The 6,730-nt window shown below is 44.0% G+C and overlaps 1 pseudogene; it reads left to right on the top strand.

Annotated features, from left to right (window-relative positions):
- Positions 1–3,679: 3,679 nt before the first annotated feature.
- The window catches only part of LOC112073653 (anosmin-1-like), a 13,485-nt pseudogene continuing 10,434 nt past the window's right edge, over positions 3,680–6,730 (top strand).

Raw genomic sequence — 6,730 nt, 5'->3', positions numbered from 1 at the left:
CACACACACACACACACAACACACACCACACACACACACACCACACACACCACAACACACACACACACACACACACACACACACCACACACACCACACTCACTCACACTCCACACACACACACGCACACATACACACAAACACACACATGCACACACAAACCCACAAACGACACACACACATACCACTCACATACATGTTCGCATACACACCATTGCATGCAGCATACCCTTCTAACAAACACCACCCCCAATTGATAGGAACACACCACCCCCCATATGTGATAGGAACACACCACCCCCCATATTGATAGGAACACACCACCCCCGTTTTGATAGTAACACCCCCCCCCCCCATATTGATAGAAAACACACACCCCCCCATATGATTAGCGAACACATTTCCTTCACATAGTTAGTCATACATTTCATCCCACTCACACTGAGGCCCACTTATATACACCAGACTGTTGATCAGGCTGTTAGATAGCGTATGCCATATGCAGATTCCTCCTGTCTTTCTCCTCTTGTTTTTCTGAATTGTAAGAGTCCTTTTGCGGTGTTGCAGAGGTAGAGCAGCTGTCTAGTAATGCAGATCAGAACATGTCCCCGGCTGCTAGTTATTACAGCCAACACAAATCACAATCCACGCTGCATTTTCCACGCAACACACGAGCGCACACGTGAACCACACACACACACACACACACACACACAACACACACACACACACACCACACACACACACACACCACACACACAGCTGCTAGTAGTGCTTTTTGGCTATACATAGCTGCTCGCTGAGGGGAGGACAGCTTAATAATGTCTGGAACCAGAGCAATGGATGGCACAAACACATGAAACATGTGACACATAGAACCATTGTGTTTTGACTCGTTCCCGATTCGTTCCAGCCTTTACACGAGCTGGTCCTCCCCAATTAAGGTTGCCACACCTCTGTGATAGGGCTATGGAAATTACTCAACCCCACTTTTCCCCACTTTCAGGTCAAGAAGGGAACCTAAATAGTTTTACTTCTTAGTGTTGCTTATATTCATGTTATCTGCCTACCTATCATGTTGTGTCTACCTATGAAGCAGGGTAAATGAGCAGTCAGGAACACTTTAAACCTTATGTTGATTGTGCTGTCACTCAAACACAAATGGGAAACAGCTCTCTCTTGTGTGTGTGTGTGTGTGTGTGTGTGTGTGTGTGTGTGTGTGTGTGTGTGTGTGTGTGTGTGTGTGTGTGGTGTGTGCTGTGTGTGTGTGTGTGTGTGTGTGTGTGTGTGTGTGTTGTGTGTGTGGGAAGATATATCAATCAGGATGATAGAGTCAAAGATCTCTTCTAGCGGTCACTCAGAGCAGTAGTATGTCTGAATAATTTTAAACTGGCCAAAACAGTCCACAGATGATGGATGTACCTCTCTTGATAAAAGATGCCTGTCATGAGAAGCAGACASAGTTTATCTGACCCTTTGTAAAGGTTATTCTCAACTAACAGCCGTTGTTCCGTACCGGGCTAGCCTTCATCAGTCAGACTGGGCACATAAAAGACTTACTGGCAGCGTTTTGGCGCTGTCGAGTGGAGACCTACTACGATTGGTTCCAGTCACAGTTCTGTTTCCAATACTGTTAAACAACTTCCTTCCTKTTTATCATCCATGGTATATGAGCTGACTGAATAGGGTTCCATATAACGTTACTGCTGTAGTAACGTGTACCTGTGCTTTCTAAGAACAATTCATGGCCTTTAGATTGATGTAGGCTTTGTGTCATCAGTGCTGTGGCTAGACGTGAGTTTATGGGGAAGAATAAGTTTGAAAAGATGACAGCCTTGAATGTCTCTGTTCATGTCTGTTCATCTCATGGTACCGACACTTTACAYGTTGGGTTTATAATTCTGTTCAGTATGTAAACGCAACATGTAACGTGTCGGTACCRTGTTTCATGAGCTGAAATAAAAGATCCCAGAAATGTTCCGTACGCACAAAAAAAAGCATATTTCTCAAAAATGTTGTGCACGATTTCGTTTATACATCCCTGTCAGTGAGYATTSCTCCTTTGCCAAGATAATCCATCCACCTGACAGGTGTGGCATATCAAGAAGCTGATTAAACAGCATGATCATTATACAGGTGCACCTTGTGCTGGGGACAATAAAAGTCCACTAAAAYGTGCAGGTTTGGGACACAACACAATGCCACAGATGTCTCAAGTGTTGAGGGAGCGTGCAATTGGCATGCCGACTGCAGGAATGTCTACCAGAGCTTTTGCAAGAGAATTGAATGTTCATTTCTCTACCATAAGCCACCTCCAACAGCGTTTTAGAGAATTTGGCTGTACGTCCAACCGGCCTCACAAAAACGCAGCCCAGGACCTCCACATCCAGCTTCTTCACATGCTGGATCATCTGAGACCAGTCACCCGGACAGCTGATGAAACAGTGGGTTTGCACAACCGAAGAATTTCTGCAGAAACTGTCAGAAACCGTCTCAGGGAAGCTCATCTTCGTGCTCGTCGTCCTCACCAGGGTCTTGACCTGACTGCAGTTTGGCTCACCTTCGATGGCCACTGGCACGCTGGAGAAGTGTGCTCTTCACGGATTAATCCCGGTTTCAACTGTACCGGGAAGATGGCAGACAACGTGTATGGTGTCGTGTGGGCGAGCGGTTTGCTGATGTCAACGTTGTGAACAGAGTGCCCCATGGTGGTGGTGGGGTTATGGTATGGACAGGCATAAGCTATGGACAATGAACACAATTGCATTTTATCGATGGCAATTTAAATGCACAGAGATACCGTGACAAGATCCTGAGGTCCATTGTCGTGCCATTCATCCGCCGCCATCACCTCATGTTTCAGCATAATAATGCACAGCCCCATGTCACAAGGATCTGTACACAATTCCTGGAAGCTGAAAATGTACCAGTTCTTCCATGGCCTGCATTCTCACCAGACATGTCACCCATTGAGCATGTGTGGGATGCTCTGGATCGCTGCGTGTTCCAGTTGCCACCAATATCCAGCTCTGTCTCACAGCCATTAAAGATGAGTGGGACAACATTCCACAAGCCACAATCAACAGCCTGATTGTGAAGGACTCTATGTGAAGGAGATGTGTCTCGCTGCATGAGGTAAATGGTCACACCAGATACTGACTGGTTGTCTGATCCACACCCCTACCTTTTTTTTAAGACATCTGTGACCAACAGATGCATATCTGTATTCCAAGTCATGTGAAATTTAAGGCCTAAAGAATGTATTTCAATTGACTGATTTCCTTATTTGAACTGTAACTCGGTAAAAATAATGAAATTGTTGCATGTTGCATTTATATTGTTGTTCAATGTATTTTAGATGCTAATTATTCTGAAAATGTGTATAAAACCTGTATGAATTGTATTTCTAATAATTATAGGACAATATTTTAAGGTGACAATTTCTGAAATATGACATGACTTACTTTTATGATCCTGTATAAAGAGGTAAAAMCAGGAAATGTATCACCTATGCCTCTATTGCCATTTAATCCAATTAGACTGGTTTTGGATTTCTTCCTGACCATGGTGGCTGCCATTGTCGCTCCATTATGGAACTTTGAGTAAGGTGACATAGCCCCTCTAGCAATTGAATAGGATTTCTATGGTGCTGTGACTGTAATGACCATGTTGTGTCTGTGTATTGTCTGTGTCTCTGTCAGGCTGTGTGTGAGATGGATCTCCAAGGTCTGCTGCCAGGTACCTCTTACCTGATCCAGGTTCAGGCCATCTCCTACTGGGGACAGAAACGCCTGAAGAGTGGTCGTGCCCAGCTCACCTTTACCACAAAAACTACAGGTAAACTACTCACCTTTACCACWMAAAMTACAGGTAAACTACTCACCTTTACCACTCAAAATACAGGTAAACTACTCACCTTTACTACTCATACTACAGGTAAACTATTCACCTATACCTCTTAAACTACAGGTAAACTACTCGCATTTACCACTCAAACTGCAGGTAAATACACCTTTACTACTCAAACTACAGGTAAACTACTCACCTTTACCTCTCAAACTAAAGTATAAACTACTCGCCTTACGACTCAATCTACCAGGTAAACTATCATCTTTACACTCAACTACAGGTAAACTATTCCACTTTATACTCAAAGCTACAGGTAAACTACTCACCTTTACCTCATCAAACTACAGTAAAACTAATCGCCTTAACCACTCAAACTACAGGTAAACTATTCATCTTTACTACTCAAACTACGGTACCTACTCACCTTTACTCTCAAACTACAGAAAACTACTCGCGTACTAACACATCAACTACAGGTAACTATTCATCTTCCACTCAAACTACAGGTAAATCTATTCAGCTTTACCACTCAACTACAAGTACACTATTTCACCTTTACCTCTCAAACTACAGGTAAACTATTCACCTTTACCTCTCAAACTACCGGTAAACTACTCACGTTACCTCTCAAACTACAGGTAAACTACTCACCTTACCACTCAAACTACAGGTAACTATTCACCTTTACCTCTCAAACTACCGTAACTACTACACCTTTACTCTCAACTAACACGGTTAAACTCTTGCCGTTACCCCTCAAACTACAGGTAACGACTCACTTTTACCACTAAAACTACAGGTACACTACCTCTTTACCACTCAAACTACAGTAAACTATCACCTTTACCACTCATCGGAAGCACATTTCGTTGAATGCATTCTGTCGTGCACCTGACTAGGCATGCATTTTCCGTTGGACAATGTGTCTGACCGATGTTGACATAAATCCAGTGATTGAATTTGATAATTACACTGTATATATATGTTTTATTGCGAGGTTGCCCTTTACATGGTATGATAGGCCCCCCCCCTGACAAAGAATTCTCAGTACCCACCCCACAAAATCATCCCATCTTCCTGCTGCTATGCTGACTTGAGTGCTCCCTCTGTGGGCAGGCTGAAATACATTATCCTGACCTGGCTGCTTCCTCTGGGGCCAGGCTGAAATACATATCCTGACCTGCTGCTTCCCTCTGGGGCCAGGCTGAAATACATATCTGACCTGGCGCTTCCTCTGGGGCCAGGCTGAAATACATTATCCTGACCTGGCTGCTTCCCTCTGGGGGCCAGGCTGAAAGACATTATCGTGACTGGCTGCTTCCCTCTGGGGCCAGGCTGAAAGACATTATCGTGACTGGCTGCTTCCCTCTGGGGCCAGGCTGAAAGACATTATCGTGACCTGGCTGCTTCCCTCTGGGGGCCAGGCTGAAAGACATTATCGTGACCTGGCTGCTTCCCTCTGGGGCAGGCTGAAAGACATTATTGTGACCTGGCTGCCCTCCTTCTGGGGCCAGGCTGAAAGACATGACCCTCTCCCTCAGAAGCCAGAGCCTGGCTTGTATCAGTCTGTTGATCAGAGCTTATCGACATCCCAACGGTTGTGAGGTCATCAATAGGAGAGGGCCCTGGGGATCCCTCCCAGAGTACCATTTAACCTTTAACCTGACCTTTTAGGTGGTGCACACACAACACACACACACACACACACACACACCAGTATCCGCCACATTCTGTGTTTTTTTTCCCCGTGGCGGTTTCTGTCCTTTAGTAGGTTACATAAATCTTCCCACAATTCTGGCAAAAGCATTTTAAGACACACACACACACACACACACACACACACACACACACACACACACACACACACACACACACACACACACACACACACACACACACACACACACACACACACACACACACACCAACCACACACACCATAGGGGCTTTGGTGAAACCCTCACAGCTTCCTGTTGACTTTGGTCAGTCCTACATGGACTCTTAATGGCAGGCTTAGTAGTTATACTGCGAGCCCAATCCATTTTTAATAAAGTAACTAAAACATGCATGTTATTTTCCTATGGCCCAATTATTATCATTTTTCCTCTAAGGCAGCTTATTCTTTATACGTCTTACATTTTTTCATTCATTTTTATCAGCACCTGGTGTTCCCTGTAGTGTAGCTCAGTTTCGTGGGGCCCCAAGGCAAAGTCTGAGCAAGGCTTTAACCCCCCAAAATATGCAGTATTATAACTAATATCATACYATTTTACACATTCTGCCATGAGGCTGAGAGAAAAGGTTGCTGTTTTAGAGCTCAGGGACTCTTGACAGACGGGACAATCTCACATAATATCATCCCTTGTAAAGGAAAAACCTCGTGCTAAAAAATATATACAGTGTAAATTATCAAATTCAAYCAACTGGATTTATGTCAACTCGGTCAGACAYATAGTCCAACGGAGAAAGGGGATGCCTAGTCAGGTGCACGACAGAATGCATTCAAMWGAAATGTGTCTTCCGCATTTAACTCAACCCCTCTGARTCAGAGWGGTGCRGGGGGGCTGCCTTAAATCGACATCCACATTGGGTTAACTGCCTTGCTCAAGGGCAATACAGCAGATTTTTCCACCTTGYCGGCTTGGGGATTTCAAACCAGCAACCTTTCGGTTACTGGCCCAATGCTCTTAACCCGCTAGGTTACATGTGTTTAATGGCCTTGATTGTTTTATTATAACATTTATAGCACTATTAAATTCATTAGCGATTTGGCATGTTTTTATAGATTTAGAACATAAAAGAACATTTACAAAGCAAACATTATCCTATAGATCTTAAAATATTTTTTGATGAATATTAACAAAAAAATATTGACTCCATCA

This window comes from Salvelinus sp. IW2-2015, unplaced genomic scaffold (genome assembly GCF_002910315.2).
Source record: "Salvelinus sp. IW2-2015 unplaced genomic scaffold, ASM291031v2 Un_scaffold2331, whole genome shotgun sequence".
Lineage (NCBI taxonomy): Eukaryota > Metazoa > Chordata > Actinopteri > Salmoniformes > Salmonidae > Salvelinus > Salvelinus sp. IW2-2015.
This window is presented reverse-complemented; position numbering and strand designations above follow the sequence as displayed.